Here is a 19369-nt window from a genome sequence, read left to right as displayed (position 1 = left end):
TGCACACATAAACCTGACAACATGACCCAAGACTCCTTAGTAAAAAGAATTGCCTTGCTGAAGGTGGGATTTTCACTTGCTGTAAACATTTGTATACAGTAAATCCTTATGGGGTGGAGTTTGTCTTAATCTCTGCAGAGGATTTCCCAGTGGTGCAGTACTCACCTCAGCTCCCTTAGTTTTTTCAGACTCCCGTGGAAAAGCTGGGCTCTGGAGTTCCTGACTGCTGTGCCAAATGGGCCGTGGTGGTGGAGATGGTGCCTCACTTGAAGCAGTTTAGAGTTTTTTCAGGTATTTGCACAGTAACTCAGCTCAGCAGCAAAGCAGAATTTTGTATTTCTTAGGATTTTTACTGAAATGTCAACATCCACCATTGTCTGCTCCTCTGAGTCTAGCTTGGTGTGTTACAAAGCTATTTGTTGTAGCAGAAGATAAAATATTTTATGATTGTGTGAAGCATGCAGCACACACTACTCTGCTGTGTTGATTCAGGTAAGCAGGATTTGAGTGAACATACAGAATGTATCAATGCTTTCACTGTTAATGTGGTTTCCAAGTGTGGGCCATGCAGCTGAAGTAATATCTTAACTGTGTCTGAGAGTCATCTGATGCCACCTGAAGTTATATCCCATCTGCACAGAATTCCTTATCAAATCATAAGTTAGCCAGTTAATCATATATTGAAAACATGCAAACTTCAAGTTCTAACGTTACTGGAAGGCTACAGCCTTGAAATCCCAATTCTACAAATGAAGTCCCAGACTTATGTAATAAGATCTCCTGCTCTCTTTTGTATGACTGTAGCTAGGTGACGTGACTGCTGGGAGCTTCAGCAATTACAGCTTGGCCAGCTTTCAGATGAATAGAATGCCAGTGTGGGAAGGGTGAAATGCTAGTACCAGATTTGGATTACTGCCATGATATTTTTCCACTGTACTGTGATGCCTGTAAGTTCATAGAGTTATGTCTTCTGGTCTTTTTGTGCCAGAATCCTGAAATGGAGAACACAACCTGAGTACATTTCTGGTCATAGAGTGTGGTCTCACACTGTGACCGAGTGCTTCAAAATTTACATTTCTGCATGGGAAAGCTTGTTGAAAGCAGGCTTGTCTCCAGCATAGTGTGTGATCTGACATCAGTGTCAGAATCATCTGAGCTAGAGATTCTGTAAATGCCATTAGAAGTGGCTCATAAACTCTTATTACAAATGATATTCTCAGTTGCACAGTCTCCCTACTTAGTTAAAACCTCGTTCCTTCTGTTGCGGTGACCATAACTGTAAAATCCCTCTACATCTGCAAACAAAAGGACAGTTTGTAAAACCTGCTGGATGGGAGTGGGGTGTGCCTTTTTTTTCCCCCCTCTTCTCTCCAGGTTTCCAATTAAGGTATAACTGCTGATCTTGTTATTGCTAAGCCGGGTCTGTCAGAACTGTCATAAACCTGTTGGAAGCAATAAAAGAGCTAGTTATGGCCATGGAGAAGATGGTGGAGCAGGAGAAAGGAAATGTTCTCCTGTGCTCTAAGGAAGCTTATACAGTTAATTTGGTAAATTGTATTCAGAGGAAATGGCCCTGAACAAGATTGTGCTGGTTTCAATGGTTTCAGTTGCTGACAGTATCACTTAATTCACCTTTAATATTAGAATTAATCAGTTTACATACACAACCTGGAGAATATAGCTCGATTTTTACAGATCAGGCCTTCAGTAGGGTTTTCTGCCACCTCTGTTGATACTGGCGTTAGATCTGCCATTGCAAACTGCACTGTTATACTGACGTTCCTCATGTGTGAGTATATATACATCATTTGAAAAAGGAATTGCAAATATACCAAAAATTGGTGATTTTTTCAGCATTTTTGATACCTGTTTTCAAACTTCTGCATCAAAACAGAAAGCGAGGCTGAGTGGTTTTTTTCTGTTCACAGGACCGTGTTCAGGCAATGAATCAAAATGCAAGGCGTTATTTGCCATAGCTTGAGTTAGCACTGCACCGCCCCTCTCCGTGCCCAGACTGTTGATAGGACACTGCTGTAACGTTGTGAGCAATGGCTGCATGCCTGGGGCTGGGCCAGGCCGCTCAGTGGGGCAGAGCCACTGCAGTGATGGCAGGAGGTGGCTGCAGGATGGGCTGTGCCAGGCAGTAGGCAGCTTGCGGGCCTCGGGTTAAACATGCCTGGCCTTGTCCTTCCTTCCTGCTCCACTACTCCAAGGACCTGGAGTGATGACTGGGTGTGCGGTGCAGCCAGGGAGAGGTGCTGCTGCTCTTGGAGGCACTTCTAGTTCTCATCTCTTGCACGTTGAGGGTACCTGTAGGAGGGGGTGGGCTCTGCACCCAGGCACATTGTGCCTAGGACCATGGAAGGGAGAGGTGCTGCTAAATGATTGCCAGTGGAAGTATGAGGGCTGCTCCAAAAGTAATGCCTCCTCTTTTATCTGGTGGCCAACGACATCAGAAGGGCATGTTGGTAGTATGGCAGTAGAGGTTGAACTTTCCCACCAATATCCCATTACATGTTGTTGCCGTGTGACAGGTGGCAGCAGAGGGGCAGTCTGACACAATGGCATCTGACATGGAAGTGCGTATGAAGCAAAGGTGCGTCATTGAATTCCTCCATGCAGAAATAATTGCACCCACTGACATTCATTGATGCTTGCTGAACATTTATGGAGACCAAACAGTGGATGTGAGCACAATGAGGCAGAGGATGCTATATTTCAGCAGTGGCAGCAGTGACATGAAAGACAAGCTGCATTCTGGACAGCCATTCACATTGTTACAAGCACAGCATGCAGGTTCTTGTTCGTTGCTGGTGAAAAAGTAGAGCTAATGGTGGTTGAAAAATAGTGTTGTGTAGCTGAGAATTTGCTCTATCAAACAGTGTTATTGTGCTCATTGTATCTGTTCTAATTTCCGTGCAACTAAACAGGAGGCATTACTTTCAGAGCGATCTACATATTTGGTAAGGCAAGAAAAGGGAAAGGAGTTCAAAGATCAGAGTAATATTGAATGCTAAGAACCCTCTCTTACTATTGTTTTCAACATGGAAATAACTTCAAGTATCTTTTCACTTTCAACACAGTGATGCAGGGATGTGCAGAGGCATGAAGGTTCTTCTGTGACCAAGGCCAACCACATGCTTACAGCTGTGTGGGTACAGAGTGTGCCTTTCTTTTACAAGGAACAAAAATGTATGTGCTGTTCTGAATTGAATGCACAGTCATCTCTAGCAGAGCTATGGAACGTGCTTCAAATCCAGCAACTTTAATACATAGCAAAATAATGATTTATACAAATGATGTAAATAAATGGTTTCTATGGAGAAGAAAGCACCAAGTGTATCAACCTAACAATCAAAGAATTTTGTTTCAAAGCAGGACAATTTGCCATGGGTTATGTATTTAAAATAAGGTGGAAGGAGAGCCCCTGGATCTTCGCTTCACACAGCCACCACACTGCATGTTTACAAAGCCTTAGGTTTAGATTCTCTTCTTCCTCTGCTACTGGAAGCTTGATCCAGGTCGTTGCTCTGCTGATAGCTAGAATCTAAATGAAAAGCTTATTCTTGGTCAGTTTATGCCCATTTGTTTATGCGTTAGTTCTGCCTGTTGGCTAAACCAGCCATGTTCAGTAAGCATTCCACTGTCAGGAGGGCTGCATCTTGGGTTGATGGATAAGAGTGCTCCAGGCACCTTTTGTGCTCTGCAGGAATGGTAGGAATTGGGAGCTTCAATGTATCTGAAACAGTAATTAGTTGTCAGAGGCAGATCTCAAGGCTGCACATCGTTTTGCTCCAAGTTTTGCTGATTTTGGTAGGAATTCTGTTGATACGAGGTCTGCAGTTGTTCCATTTTCACTTTGTAAATGATTATTTCATAGGCAAGGAGAGCATTTTGTTTTGTGCTTCTGCACAAAACCTATTTAAAAAGGTAAAATAGCCATGGGAGGGAGAATCTTTACATTCTCATCTTGGTTGCCTAATAGAATAATCCTTAATCAATGTGTGCATTGACATTCAAAATGAATAAACATATTTTTTCCTAAATTGTTGCACTTTGTAAAGATGGCTTACTTGTCACTACTCTGCCTTAAAAGACAGAAGTTGTTAGTCGCTGGCAGGCAGTGTTGCTCATCTGTCCATCCTGACTGATGGGTGAACTGCAAATTCTGTTTTTGCCCAATTAGAACCAGAAGAAAGAAGGTGATTTGTTCTTGTCTAAGCAGCATCAAATTTTAAAGATGCTCAACCTCCCAACAGATCTGAGATCTGTATCAGCATCTGGAAACTTCATACTTGATTCCTTGACTCTAAATTTCACTTGAAGAGACAATTAGGCAGGCCTCACTGCTGATTAATAAATCAGTACAGCTAAGCAGTGCAATAAGAAGAATAATGGGGAAGAAGATGACAATTCAGTGGATTTGCAGTGCTAGAATGGGGTTTTGTTTTTCCCCGATAGTATGAAATTGCTGTACCTCAAAACACTATAGTAATGTATTCTGCTGTTAATGACATCTTTCCATGGTAAGAGCTTGACGGTGACTTCTGGGTTTATGGCAAGGTTACTCCATCTTTCCTATTTAGTTGTAGTCCTGAGTCTAATTTGCTGGAGACAAAAGGGAAAGCTAAATGGATTAAATTGCTGACTTGTTAAGGCTACTGTGGAGACTAATCTGTTTAATTCTTTAAGTCAGAAACACCTGGGGGGACTCTTCTTTCTTTAGTGGAAGAGGGAAAAGGTTCTTCACTAAGAAAATCTACAGTTCTGGTGGGATACAAAAAGCCATTAAATGCACTTACATGTATGTGAGGTTGCGGCAGTTGTCATCTTTCCAGAGACTTTCTAGAGAAGAAATTACTCATTTTGTTGTGATGTGCTTGTTTCTGAACTGCTGGGTTTCTGCTGAAGGTCCTTAAATGCTCTTGAGTCCTATCCGGTGAAAATGTTGTGAGGGTGCCATGCAAACAAAATCCTCCACAGAAAGATAAGGATCTAAAAACGTGACTCAAGAACTGATGTAGATAAGCACATGGAAGCAGAGAAATCTGATGGCAAAAGGAAATACCATAGCAAAGCTGAGCAATGTTAAGAGAATCCTTGCCTGATTTCAGAAAGTGAATCTTTAAGTGAAACTACATTGGTGAAAAACAAGCTAACAAGGAAAGGAGATCGACCTGTCAGGAAACATTTGGGCTGTCAAACCACTGGAGTTATTTGATTAGTGTTGTCAAGGGACTAAGAGACAGGATTCTCATGCAAGTTACTGGTGATACAGCTGTTGAAAGGAAAATAGTTTGCCATTTCCTTGCATTAAATGCTATAGCTATTTTTCCTTTTTTTTTTCTTTTTTTCTTCTTAATAAACCAATTCTGCTTAATAAATCAGTGCTGCCACACTGAGATGTTTTGCTGAAGGATGGGGACTCAAACCCTTAGAGTAAGTAATCAAGGCAGCCTTGAGTCCCTCAGTCAGTGCAAGTGCTGAGCCTCCTGATGGGAGACTGCTTCCTAACCAGCTAACAAACAGCACTAGTTGCTTGTTGCTTTAGCAGGAAACCCATTGTTTCATTTGTAGAATTGTGTCATGGAAACTATTTCCTGGATGAGTGAAAACAGTGACCCCAATTATCTCAAATATTGCACTTTTTTTTTTCCCTCAGAAATAATTTATGAATATATTTTATATTATATTGAGACTGATATATTCTGACATTTGGTGTTTCTCTCCTTCTTTCTTTGCCTTCTTGCCTTCTTCCCTTCTTTTTCCTTTATACATATTTAAAATTGTTAGCTCCAAGTCTCCAATTCTCAGTAACATTTTTGTCCCAATAGGAGTCCTCAGCAGCTCTGGCAGTTACAGCCAAATGGAATTCTGAATTGCATTTCCATCTTACAGAGGACAGTTGGAAAGATAACTGTGTGGGAAGTGATACAGTGCAGGGAACAGCCATGCCCTGGCAGTGAGGACGGACCAGATGACCTAATTTTTCTTTTCCATTAGAGCTGTCTCTGATTCCACAGCTAGTCATGCAAGCACATGACTGACAATAGGGATAAAAAACTACGGAAAATGTATCTCCTTGTGTAACAAATGAAGCTAACTGAACTTGATTCCATTGCAAGGACTGATTAATTGAACACCACATAGTTTTCTATGTTTATGTTGGTCTTTCAGATGAAACCTTTAAAAATGACTTGCCATCTGCTTGGCCTGGAATTCAGAACTGCTGTCTCAGCTGCGTGAGACATCTGTTTGATGCAGCTGATGGATGAGTGTGAGCAAGATTGGAGAAAAACGAGCTTAAAGAAACAGTTGGAGGGATAATCTTTGCTAGGTCCTGCGTAACAATGTGCCAACTACTTCTACATTACAGTGTCTTGTATCCAAATGACAAGGGTAAGTGGTGCCAACTGACACCAGGATGTTGGTTAAAACAGTGTTAAGGCTGCTTTTTGCTACTGTTCCTGAATCAGCCATGAGCCGGCTGTCATAGTTCAAAGATTTTTTATTTTTTTTTTTACAAGTAAAACCTCCCCTGACATTTGGTTGCATGTGCCTTTCCCATCACTTGGTGCTTCTTGCTGACTGACTGCTCCCGCTCCACCAGGCAGCCTGTGGCCTCCCAGTGTCAGATCTTATCTGGTGTGTTAAGAATTTCAGGATAAGTGTCTACATAGCACACAACATTGTCATTGGACAGGTCTTTGAAATATTTAATTGATATAACTTCAGAGTTTTTGTGTGGAATTTCATTCCCACCTCACATATCCTATTCGTATCATTCTCTGTAAGCACTGTTCATAACATACTTACAAAAAAACCCCATGCCTACAAAGATACGTATCTCTTTTAGCATTAAAATGAGAGCAGATTACAAGAAAGCACGTAAGACTTCCGTCTGCATGAAGAAATGCTGAGGGTAAATGTTTTGATGGAAAACTATACAAAACAGCCACGTAACCTGAAAGCAGATGTTCACCCTTGAGATTCTGCACAACTCTGATCTACAAACACTGTATGGATGGTGATAAGCAGCCAACACCCTCAAGGACTTTCCCACTCAGATCAATTTTGCAAGAAGTGGCATCATTTTTATTTCCTTCTTTTTAATCTGGAGTTAAGTGCTCTTTGCTGGAAGTTTATTTCATAAATGACAGCAGAAATGTCTTGGATCTCTGCAGTGTCACAGAATCATAGAATGGCCAATCTCTCCCTAAATTCTCCTGACTCTCAGTCTTATTTTTGCTGGCATTGTTTGTTACAGAATGTTGAAAACACGTTTTGTAGCCCAGATATGAGGAAGGAGTAAATGTTTTGTGAAGTAGACAGTCTTCCTTGGGAGGATTAGACTCACTTACCAGCCCTATGTTCCAGCTCCCTTCTCCCTGTATGGGCAGATGTGCTCTGTCCACACTCCTCTTGTGGAGCCAGAGACAAGGATGAGATGTAGGGACGTCAGTTGTTTTCCATGCCCTGTGTTCCCATCATAAAGCATGTTCCTGTGTAGTCCTATCCCAATTTCTAAAACACAATAAGAAAACAATCTTCAAGCTCTTAAGCTCTGTATAAATAAATACGTGTGGATGATAAAATCTTACTGGTTAGTAAGAAAAGAAATCTGATAATGGAAAAAAGCTTAACTGTAGAAACAAGGAATGCCTCAGTTAATACTAAAGGCCCTTTGTGGAAAGAATGACCAAAAATTCAAAATTCTACATTTAACAGCATATTTCCAGCCTGTTGCTACTTGCTTTTTCCCTTGACTTGTGAAATTTTTCCATGTTTTCCTTTTCCAAATGGAATAGTATGATTATTGCTATCCAAGAAAACTGCTTCAGAGACATAACTAAATGAGACAAAAGTAACTAGTAGATGCAGTCTGACATATTTTGCTTTCTTGTTCTTCCTTGTCATTCAGCTTTCATAACCACTTGCATCCACCTACTCCCCAAACTTTTATTTGCTGTTAGTAATTATTTACTTGCTTTCCTATTTCAAAGGTCCTTGTTCAGATCCCTAGCTTAGAAACACTAAGCACAGCTTTTAAGCAGTGTTGTGTGATGAAATGTATCAGCCTGAGCCTTATAAATTAAAGGAACCCTGAGGCTGTGCTGATTTATACTTGCTTGCAGTGGCGCATGAGGACTATTTCATTAAATGGCAATTGCTATGATAGAAAGCTCCAGCAGCAACCTGTTATCTCTAACTGTGCTTCCTATGCTGACAACCAGTTACTGCTCTGCATCTATCCCTCTGAGGCCGTAGTTATGCGGTCGATTTAATCCAACATAAACTGTATCGCTCCTTAAACCTTCTGCCTTCTCATCTGTGCTTGTCCCTAGTGCCTCCCTTAGCCTGACTTTAGGCAGCCTGGATGCAAAACTGGTGATGAAAATGGACAGCTTCCACGTATCACTTCCCTAGCTGTGCACTGACCCACAAGCAAGCCGGCTCTGGAACAAGAGAAATGTGAGGGAGGAGAGATGGGGAGGGCTATCCCTCCCTGTGGGAATGCAAATTGGGTTGGACTAATGTGGCCATGTAAGGGAAGCCTGCGTATGACTGAATACCCCTATTTGTCTGACCTAGGGTAGGTTTATTTGTTCAATTTGCACTGGATTCTGGATTTGGTCTTGTAATTTTTGTGTTGGTTTCAACAAAGTGGCACCAGATTCACACTCATGAGAGCTGCATAATAAATGTCACTTTAGAAGTAATACTTTCCAGTAGTGAAAATTCCCAAGATTCAAAAGTAAATTGCACAAAAAGAAGAGTTCTTAAACTAAAGGACAAAAATTATCAAGTGAGAAACCTTGGTAACCTTAGCAGAGCTATCAGTCCAAATGACAGCCCAGAAAAATAGAGGCATAAAAAGAAAACATATCTTACTACAGTTCTCGCTTTCTCTGTATGATCCAAATTTCTTCTTACCTTTGCAGTTGTGTTTAGGGTTAAAAAAGCAAGTTTAAGCATGAAAAACTAACCTTGTTTTCAGCTTTCCCATACTTATTATTAGTGTAGGAGGCTAACTTTGCAGTGTTCCAGAATGAAATGTCCTGGTATTAATGCCTGCAATCAAGGAAATGGGAGAGTATGGGATTAATAAAACAAACAACTATCCACTAAAAATTAGTTCACTAAAAGTTTAGTTCACTAAAATGAAATAATCTAGGCCAAGGCTCCTGTTCATTTCAGTTGGGAAGCCAAGAATACTTGGAATCCCCACCTTAAAATTGTAACTTAAAAGATGCAGCACATTCTGGGGGAGTGAAAGGGTGGGAAAATAATAACTAATGTGCCAGCTAGAATGTGTTTATACTGAAATACATGTATTGATATACATTATATATTTATTATATATATAGAATATATTTTTCTGTGTATTTGTGTGTGTATATATTCACAATGGAGTGGTGGCATTAGTGAACAAAGGAAAGGCAACTGATGTCATCTAGCTGGACTTGTGCAAGGCCTTTGATGTGGTCCCACACCACACCCTTTCTCCAAATCGGGGATTTGAAGGCTGGACTATTCAGTGGATAAATAACTGGTTGGCTGGTTGCAGCCAGAGGGTTGTAGTCAGAGGATCTATGTCGAGGTGGAGGCCAGTGACAAGTGGTGTCACTTAGGGGTCTGCCTTGGGACTGGTGTACTTTAATATCTTTATCAATGACTTAGGTAGTCAGATTAAGTACAGATTAAGATAAGTCTGTGGACGACACCAAGCTGAGTGTTGCAGTTGATACCATAGAAGGAAGATATGCCATCCAAAGGGACTTGGACAGGCTTGAGATGGGGGCACGTGTGAACCAAATGAGGTTCAACAGGGCCAAGTGCAAGGTGTTGCACCTGGGTCAGTGCAATCCCAGAGGTGAGTACAGACAGGGAGAAGAACTCATTGAGAGCAGCCCTGGGGAGAAGGACTTGGGGGTCCTGATGGACTAAAAGCGGGATAGGAGCTGACAGTACCCCAGGCTGCCTCAAAAGTCAGGTGGCCAGCAGGGTGAGGGAAGTGATTTTTCCCTTCTACTATGCCCTCAAGAGGCCCCATCTGAAGTACTGTGCCCAGGCCTGGAGGCCCCAGCACAAGAAAGATGTGGAGAGGGTCCAGAGGAGACCACAAGGATGCTCACAGGACTGGAGCACTTCTCCTATGAAGACAGGCTGAGGGAGTTGGCTTTGTTCAGCCTGGAGAAGAGAAGGCTTCGAGGTGACCTCGTTGTGGCCTTCCAATACTTAAACAAAGCTTATAGTCAGGAGGGAGACTGATTTTTTACACAGTCTGAAAGCGACAGGACAAGGACAAACAGTTCTAAATTTTTACACTAAAAGAGATTTATATTAGATGTTAGGGGGAAATTTTTCACTCAGAGGGTGGTGAGGCAAAGGCTGCCCAGAGAAGCTGCGGATGCCCCATCCCTGGAGGCATTCAAGGTCAGGTTGAATGTGGCCCTAAGCAGCCTGATCTACTGCCTGGTCTAGTGGTTGGCAATCCTGCTCACGGCAGGGAGGTTGGAATTAGCTCATCTCTAAGGTCCCTTCCAACCCAAACTATTCTATGATTCTTTGATGATTCTGTGATTTATTTAAGAGATGTGACCACGTCTGTTTGCAGGAGACTGACTCACTTCATTTTGGAAATTAGTTATAATCAGATATTAACAACTGTTGGTTACTAAGGACCTAGGCTGAACCCACGCCAGTAACCACACATCATCAGCTGTAAGTTTTCAGTCCTCTGAGCCACTGAAACCTTTTCATAACTCATATTTCTACTTTCAAATGGAGATAGAAAAGTTATTAAAGTTCAAATTTTGCACTAAATATATTACTTGGACTACAGCATGTTAGGTCACTTAAAAACACATTTGGCACAGTAACGACTGGTTGTATCGTCTGGAAAAATTGAAATACAAGTAAAATCCTTAAAGTCCTGTTTACGTTCTTGTATTGCAGTGTACAAGTAGCCAGTTAAATACTTCTTCTTAAGGTAAATTGACCTTTTCAAATAACTTAAGTATCAACATTATTTAAATCGTTATATGAAATGCCAAAGGCTTGGACTGTAGAAGCAATGTTGAAGTTTAATGAACAAACACAATGTAAAAAAAAAAAAAAAGTTAAGGTTTACCTTCTGTCATATGTGCAATATCTTTGCATTAACAGGAGCAAGAAGAAACCAAGTAACATGCATTTAGAGATCTTACCAAAATGTCTGCCATTCTACACTGCATTTTTCTTTATGCTGCAAAAATTTCACCTAAAAAGTTCAGTTGTCTTTAATCTCAGAATAATTGCAGGAAAAAAAAAAAAAAGTAGCAACACATCTTTGCTTGCCCTGGTTCCATCAAGGTTTCTCTTCAGGTTGCATAAGACCATCTTCTGGACCAAAATAATGGTTTAATTTGCAGAGAACAATCTAATGATGTTACTAAGCCCTACAGGGAAATGACTCCAATAGCAAAGTTGCACGTGCAGTGAAAAATACTGGCAGTACATCCTTTCAGACTGTAATCCTACTGAAGATACCCAACAGGGAAGACCACTGTTATTGTAATTCTGTGGCTATGGTGTTGCAGACACTGCTGCCCAAGAAGTTGTATCAAGAACGCTGACTCCTATGTAAAAGGTAAGATTTAGGCTATGGTATCCAACCACAAAGTTTCCTGCCTTTGTCTGACTTTTCCCACTCAGCTACCTTCAGGAGCATTCCAAACAGCCCAGGCATCAGAGCAAGTGTAAGTAAACCTTTGTTCTGCATCATCAGTTACAGCTTTTACTCTCCTTTTTATTACCTATATTTTTGAAGAACACAAGTCAGGAAAAAAAGAATCACAGAATCACAGAATCACAGAATTGCCAGGGTTGGAAGGGACCTCAAGGATCATGAATCTCCAACCCCCCTGCCACATGCAGGGCCACCACCATTCCACCTAATGCTAGACCAGGCTGCCCAGGGCCCCATCCAATCTGGCTTTGAACACCTCCAGGGACGGGGCATCCACAACCTCCCTGGGCAGCCTGTTCCAGTACCTCACCACTCTCTCCGTAAAGAATTTCCCCCTGACATCCAACCTAAATCTCCCTTCCCTCAGCTTAAAACCATTTCCCCTTGTCCTGCTGTCACTCACCCTTTCAAAGAGTTGATTCCCCTCCTCTTTGTAGGCTCCCTTTATGTACTGAAAGGCTGCAATGAGGTCACCCCGCAGCCTTCTTTTCTCCAGGCTGAACAAGCCCAGCTCCCTCAGCCTGTCCTCATAGGGGAGGTGCTCCAGTCCCCTGATCATCTTTGTGGCCCTCCTCTGGACCCTCTCCAACAGCTCCCTGTCTTTCTTGTACTGGGGGCTCCAGACCTGGACGCAGTATTCCAGATGGGGCCTCACAAGAGCAGAGTAGAGGGGAACAATCACCTCTCTGTCCCTGCTGGCCACCCCTCTTCTGATGGAGCCCAGGATCCCATTTGCCTTACGAGCTGCAAGGGCACACTGCTGGCTCATGTTAAGTTTTTCGTCTACCAAGACCCCCAGGTCCTTCTCCACAGGGCTGCTCTCAAGGACCTCTCCTTCCAGTCTGTAGGGATGCCTGGGATTCCTCCGGCCCAAGTGCAAAACTCTGCACTTTGCAGTGTTGAACCTCATCAGGTTCACCCGGGCCCACCTTTCTAGCCTCTCGAGGTCCCTCTGAATGGCATCCCGTCCTTCAACTGTGTCAACCACACCACTCAGCTTGGTGTCGTCAGCAAACTTGCTGAGGGTGCACTCAATTCCGTCATCGATGTCATTGATAAAGATGTTAAAGAGCACCGGTCCCAAGACAGACCCCTGGGGGACGCCGCTCGTTACCAGCCTCCACCTGGACATAGAGCCATTGATGACCACCCTCTGTCTGTGGCCTTTCAACCAGTTTCTTATCCATCGAGTGGTCCACCCATCAAATCCACATCCCTCCAGTTTGGAGATAAGGATGTGGTGGGGGACCATGTCAAAGGCCTTGCTCAAGTCCAGGTAAATGACATCGGTCGCCTTTCCCTTGTCCACCGATGCCGTCACTCCATCATAAAAGGCCACCAGATTGGTCAAGCATGACCTTCCTCTGGTGAAGCCGTGCTGGCTGTCACGGATCACACGCCCTTTCCTCATGTGATCAAGCATGTCATCCAGGATGATCTGTTCCATGATCTTCCCAGGCACAGAGGTGAGACTCACCGGCCTGTAGTTCCCAGGGTCCTCCTTGCTCCCTTTCTTGTAAATGGGAGTGACGTGACCCTTCCTCCAGTCATCCGGGACCACACCAGACAGCCACGACTTCTCAAATATGATGGAGAGCGGCTCGGCAACCACCTCAGCCAGCTCCTTCAGAACCCTGGGATGCATGCCATCCGGCCCCATAGACTTGTACACATTCAGTCTCATGAGGCGGTCTCGGACCTGCTCTGTCCTCACAGCAGGGGGGGATTTACCACCCCAGTCCCCACCCAGAGGTGTAGGGATGCAGGGCTCAGGGACGGAAGGAGTACTGGAGTCCTGGCTGCCAGTGAAGACCGAGGCAAAGAACTCATTCAGTACCTCGGCCTTCTCTTCGTCCGTTGAAACCAGTTCTCCTTTTACGTTTACCAAAGGAGGTACACTCGCTTTGGCCTGTCTCTTCTGACTAATGTACCTATAGAAAGTCTTCCTGTGGTTTTTCACGTCCCTCGCCAAGTTCAGTTCCACCTGCGCCTTGGCTTTCCTGATCCCACATCTGCAAGTCCGGACAACATCCCTGTATTCTTCCCAGGTGGCATGCCCTTGTTTCCAGAGTTTGTACACACCTCTCTTTGCCCTCAGCTCTCTCAGCAGGTCCTTACTGAGCCACGCTGGCATCCTCCCTCCTCTGCCCGCTTTCTTGTTCAGTGGGACAGAGAGTTCTTGCGCTCTTAGGAAGGCATCCTTGAAGAGTAACCAGCTCTCTTCAGCATTTTTGTTTTTAAAGAGAGCATCCCAGGGGATCTCGGCCAACAGTCCATTGAACAGCTTAAAGTTTGCTCTCCCAAAGTTCAGGGTCCTGATGCCACTCTTCACCAGGCCCACAGTTCTCGAGATCACAAACTCGATCAGAGCGTGGTCACTGCAACCCAGGCTGCCTCCGACCTTAACACCATTAATTATTTCCTCCACATTGGTGAGCAGCAGGTCCAGCAGCGTTTCACCTCTGGTCGGTCTGTCCAACACCTGGACCAGAAAGTTATCATCAACACATTCCAAGAGCCTCCTGGACCTCTTGCAACTCGCCGTGTGATCTATCCAGGAGATATCCGGATGGTTGAAGTCCCCCATCAGGACAAGAGCCCGTGAGCACGAAGCCTCCCGCATCTGAAGCAAGAAAGCCTCGTCAACAGTCTCCCCTTGATCAGGTGGCCTATAGTATACTCCTATCACCAGCTGGCCTTTGTTAGACCCATTCCTAATTCTAACCCACAAGCTCTCAACCTGATCATGACTGTTTCTCAGAGGAAGCTCCTCACAGTCTATCCACTCTTTGACATAGAGGGCTACTCCCCCACCCTTCCTACCTAGCCTATCTCTTCTAAAGAGCCGATAGCCCTCAATGGTGGTATTCCAGTTATGGGAATCATCCCACCACGTTTCCGTGATAGCAACAAGGTCGTAATTTTCTAAGCACATCACGGTTTCCAACTCATCCTGCTTGTTTCCCAGGCTGCGTGCATTAGTATAAAGGCACTTCAGCTCGGCTTTCCGTCGCACCGCCTTTATAGATGGTCTAGGTTCCCCTAGAACAGCAGCATCTCCAACACCCCCCTGCCCCAGTCCATCCCTTCGTACTTCACTGTCGTCGCCCAGCAGGTTCGGTACGAGCCCTGGAATGACTCGCTCAAGCTCAACATCCCTGATTTTGCTCCCTTCCCCCTTCATACCTAGTTTAAAGACCTGTCAATGAGTCCTGCTAGTTCCTCAGCTAAGATCCTCCTCCCCCTCAGAGACAGACTACTTTCATTTGCTGCCATCATGCCAGGTGCTGAGTAAGTTTCCCCATGGTCAAAAAACCCAAAATCCCTGGATTTGCACCAACTTTTGAGCCATTTATTTATGAGGTGTGTTTTTTGGTATCTCTCGGTATCCCGCCCTGCCACTGAAGGTATGGAAGAAAACACCACCTGCACACCCGCTCCCTCGACTACCCACCCACCAACAAACTAACAGCCAGGGAAATAAACCACGTACCTAGGAGTTCACAGCAGTTTAATTAAAACACATGCAAGGATAAACCGAACTCAGCACCATTTCACTGGTCAAACTGCAATATTTTTGCTGGAGCTCAAAGGGAAAAGAAAAGGCAGAGCAGACAAGCTATCAAGGGGGCAAATGAAAGATCAAACGCTCTGGCAGCATTACAGAGTTTGATCTTTTTCTCTTAAATTTTGTTCTCAGTCACCTTGTTGACCTCCTCATATTTCATGACCTCCTTCATGGCCTGTTTCAGCACCTTTCTGTGCCCTGATCCCACAGGGTCAGCCTGTCTGTGTCCCAGAGGGAGAGTTACCTTCTGCAGATTTCTGAAAGAGGAGCAAATTTGAATTGGCTGAAGCCAAGTATACAAGTAGCATAAGATCAGAATCAAGCCTCCTATGTATATCTTAGAGATAGGAACAGTATCCTTTGAACTGCATTCTTGATGATATTTGTCACATACTTCCTCATTAACTTCAAAAGGGTTTGATTCCTCTGATTGCAGTGCTGATTACCTGCTATCTTTACTAACAGGCAGTCACTCAAACCTTTATTATATTTACCTTCAAGTCCAAAATACTTTCAATTACAAACAGTCATATTAAATCACTGGTTAAGTGTAAAGCAGTATTCTTTTGAGATCAAAAGCGTTAAAGAGTGATAAGTATGAGCTTTGTCCTAGATTTGCAGTAAATTCCGTGCCCATGCTCACTTCTTTAGGGACCTTAGGAGCTTCCTGCCTACCAGTTCTTTGCCATTAACAATATGCCATCGCATGTGAGAAACAGGACCACTAAGTATTACTTTCAGTTCTCATAAGGAAAATTCTCTTGCCTCTGAAATAGCCACCTAAAATGGATCTAGCAGTGTGCTCATTTTCAGATCATTTTCCAGTTCTTTTGAATTAGTGCTTTACATTTGCAGGTATAGCAGGTGAGCCATAACTACAAATACTTGGCACTTACAGGGCATATTTGATCTATCTGCACCCACACTTTACCACTGGAAATCAAACTCACGTATAGAAAGATGACCTCGTCAAAGCTCTCCCTGCTTCCATACAGGTTCCTTGAGCTAATTACAGCTGAAGAAATATTTTGGCCAGTAGTTTCCTTACTGTGGCCCATGAGCCACTGGTTCAACCTCCACGGAATGACATGAAACGTGTTTTCAACAGCATGTTCAAGTAGGCTCTTTTGAAAGTTGACCATACTGCAGTGGTCCGAACTTGTGGGAGACGAATGACCTGATCTGACATTTGAGGTCATAGAACCACTGAACTGCTCCTTGTGACAGCATAGCTGTGCCACCAGCACCAAACAAATTCCAGTTCAATGAATAAGCTAGCTCAGCAGCTTATTTCCTGACGAAGAGGGCAGATGTCAAGATATTTTACTACCACTATGCAGAGAATACTCTCAGCCCAACCTCCAGTGCACAGTTTAATTACAAACACATCCAGGAGAAAGATGACAGCCTACACAGGTATTGCCAGGGAACATGCCTTCTAGCAGCACTCTTCTGAGACAGGAGTGTCCCTTGGAAGTATAAGTTGCTTTGTCTTCCTGTTGTGTGTACTGTATCAGACCTAGCTGGTAAGCAAATCACACAAGAGTGTAATCAGGCAGGGCTAGGGAGAGGCAACTGTATGAGTCACATATTCAGCACATGGAACTGAAAGCCCTGCAGTGGGAACAGAAATGATGCACCATGAAGATGAGAGATCAAAGGCACATTAATACAAAGACACCTAAATGTAATGACTGAAATCTCCACCAACGGGCAGGTGACTCTTGAACCGCATGGCGATCTTACGCAGTTCAAGTGTGCCTCCTGCATCATCTCCTCCATGCTGGCGATGTGGAGGATGGCTTGGCTGGGTAATCTGAACCCCAGCTGTTAATGAATTGAGCCAGCTGGTCCCCCTGAGCCTGACGCTGGAAGGATGCCTCCAAGTCACACACATACCTGCCCATTTAGCTGTGGTGAACTGGTGTCCCTGATGCAGGCTGCTCACAGAGACTTCCTTATCTCTTTAGAACAGATTTCATGTGTGGATACTGGTCATGCAATGATTTTGTTATAGTGCTCGTAGACACCAAGAAGTGACTTGGAAATAAATCTTCTTGGTCTTGCTTACAGAGTTAGCAGGACTATTTGGTCAGAGAAAGTACTGTGAGGAGTTGGATCTAGATTTCCTGCTCAGTGCAGTCACTTATTTAGAGCAGTAATGCTTCATACCTACATTGCTTAGAAAAGAGTGAGTTGAATGAATCGAAAATTAAAGTGAAGGATCAACCTTCTGAACAGACTGATAGCTTGTTGACACTGAAGGCTGTACCAGCTCAGCAAAAAGCTGCCTGCATTCCTCCAGTTCTGGCACAAATAGGTTCATTCAGCCAGTGGTACAAGCTATGGTAGTTCTGCCCTGTCCTTTTGCTGCTAAGCTACCAGGCCATTACAGGAGATCAGAATTTCTTCTTCTAGTCCTGCTTTCCTCCCTCATTAGAGGCTTTCAAGATGGTGCCCAGGGGAGCCTTAAGACAAACACACAATTTCTCATTGTATAAGAGGAGAATCACTGCAACATTTCAACACAGCAGAATGTTTATTCAGGAGCACCTGGTTCTGCAGAAGGCTCTGAGCTCCTATTTTCAGCATGGAAGTCAAGAAAGATACATGGTCTTATTTTTTGACTGAGTCATTTCAAGCTATTCTCAGCAATGCTACACTCACAAATGTGGCCTACTACAGCTCTAATGGGAAAACCAAGCAAAGGCTAATGCTACGTTCCATGTATTCCATGAATTGCTCTCTATTTGAGTTCTTGCCAAAAACCTAGATGGCACTAATACATTCCAGCACAGCCTTCTTCTAGCTCACTTTTTTTCTGTTTCTCGGTAGTGTAGATTGTGCAGCATTCAATACATTAATTTTTCATAATGTTAAGTCTCCACTGACACTTACATACCATATTGCCAACACAGCTTGTGGGAAAACCACAAGAGTTTTACTTTGCAACCCTCACTTATGGGAATAAATCTCACTTGTGAAGTCAGCGTATACTGATTTCAGAGTGTGTCCCAAAGAGTTTCATTTGAAGAGTCCAGTAGCAGCAGTCCAGGACCTGAAGGGGGCCTACAGGAAAGCTGAGGAGGAACTTTTTTATAAGGGCAGGTAACGATGGGACAGGGGGAAATGGTTATAAAGTGGAAGAGGGTAGGTTTAGACTAGGTATCAAGAAGACATTCTTTACTGTGAGGATGGTGAAACACTGGAATAAGTTGCCCAGTGAGGTTGTGAATGCCCCTTCCCTGGGGCATCCAGCATTTGATGCCAGGCTGGATGGGGCTGTGAGCAACCTGGTCTGGAAGGAGATGTCCCTGCCTATAGCAGAGGTTGGAACTAGGTGATCTTAAAGGTCCCTTCCAAACCAAACCATTCTATGATTCTGTGATTTGCACCTTATAAAATGTCCTTAAAAGTTCTAACAAAAACTGCACAGGGACCGTTTTTACATATATAAAGATGTAGACTTAGATACGTACACATACACACACACACAAACAATGCAGCCTGCAGATCTTTTCAAATCTTCACGTGTGCAATTTAATCAGCTAAAATTTCTGGTAATGTTTTTTTGCAGTCCAGTAGATGTATGTTCATTTGTTTAGCTGCCAGACTCCACTTGGGTTGCTAGTGTGTGCTGGTAATCGGTTCCCTCTGTATCTCCTACACCAAAATAGTACTGCTGGAGCCCAGCCCATGTTCCATTATTCCCAAAAGATCACATTGCAGACCTTGCATTAAGAGTATATATATATTAGCCTGATATAAAAATATTGCCCAGAAGTACATTTTCTCTTACCTAGTACTTAGATCCTTTTTTCTTCTATTGTAAACTTCAAATAAGAAAAGTCTGCTTTCTTAGAAGAAAAAAGAAAATCAATAAAAATACTGATATCAAATGAAAAGCTGAATATCAGTGCCAGAGGTGTTAACTTTTGCCAGTGTCCATGACATCTATTCTGTGGGAAAGAGAAATCAACAGGATATATTTTAGAATCAAAACAAAGCCTGGCAATGTGAAATCAGGTTCTGTTCTCCTTTTGCAGCTGTGAGTATTATCAAACAAGTGC

General features: G+C 43.4%; 1 long non-coding RNA gene across 3 annotated transcripts; it reads right to left on the bottom strand.

The window, feature by feature from the left end:
• Positions 1-230: 230 nt before the first annotated feature.
• Positions 231-18584, bottom strand: LOC116240633 (uncharacterized). 3 transcript variants are annotated; one of them, XR_016464521.1, is made up of 6 exons: positions 16250-18584; positions 15436-15556; positions 8988-9072; positions 7362-7524; positions 4803-4932; positions 231-1442 (listed from the first exon to the last, which is right to left on the bottom strand). It is a non-coding gene; the product is annotated as an uncharacterized LOC116240633 (long non-coding RNA). The 3 variants fall into 3 exon arrangements; XR_016464522.1 differs by lacking the exon at positions 4803-4932; XR_004169355.2 differs by lacking the exon at positions 15436-15556.
• Positions 18585-19369: the final 785 nt, after the last annotated feature.

This window comes from Phasianus colchicus, chromosome 2 (assembly GCF_987193195.1).
Source record: "Phasianus colchicus chromosome 2, bPhaCol1.hap1.1, whole genome shotgun sequence".
NCBI classification, from domain to species: domain Eukaryota; kingdom Metazoa; phylum Chordata; class Aves; order Galliformes; family Phasianidae; genus Phasianus; species Phasianus colchicus.
The sequence above is the reverse complement of the archived record's forward strand: the minus strand, read 5'-3'. Positions and strand labels throughout refer to the sequence as shown.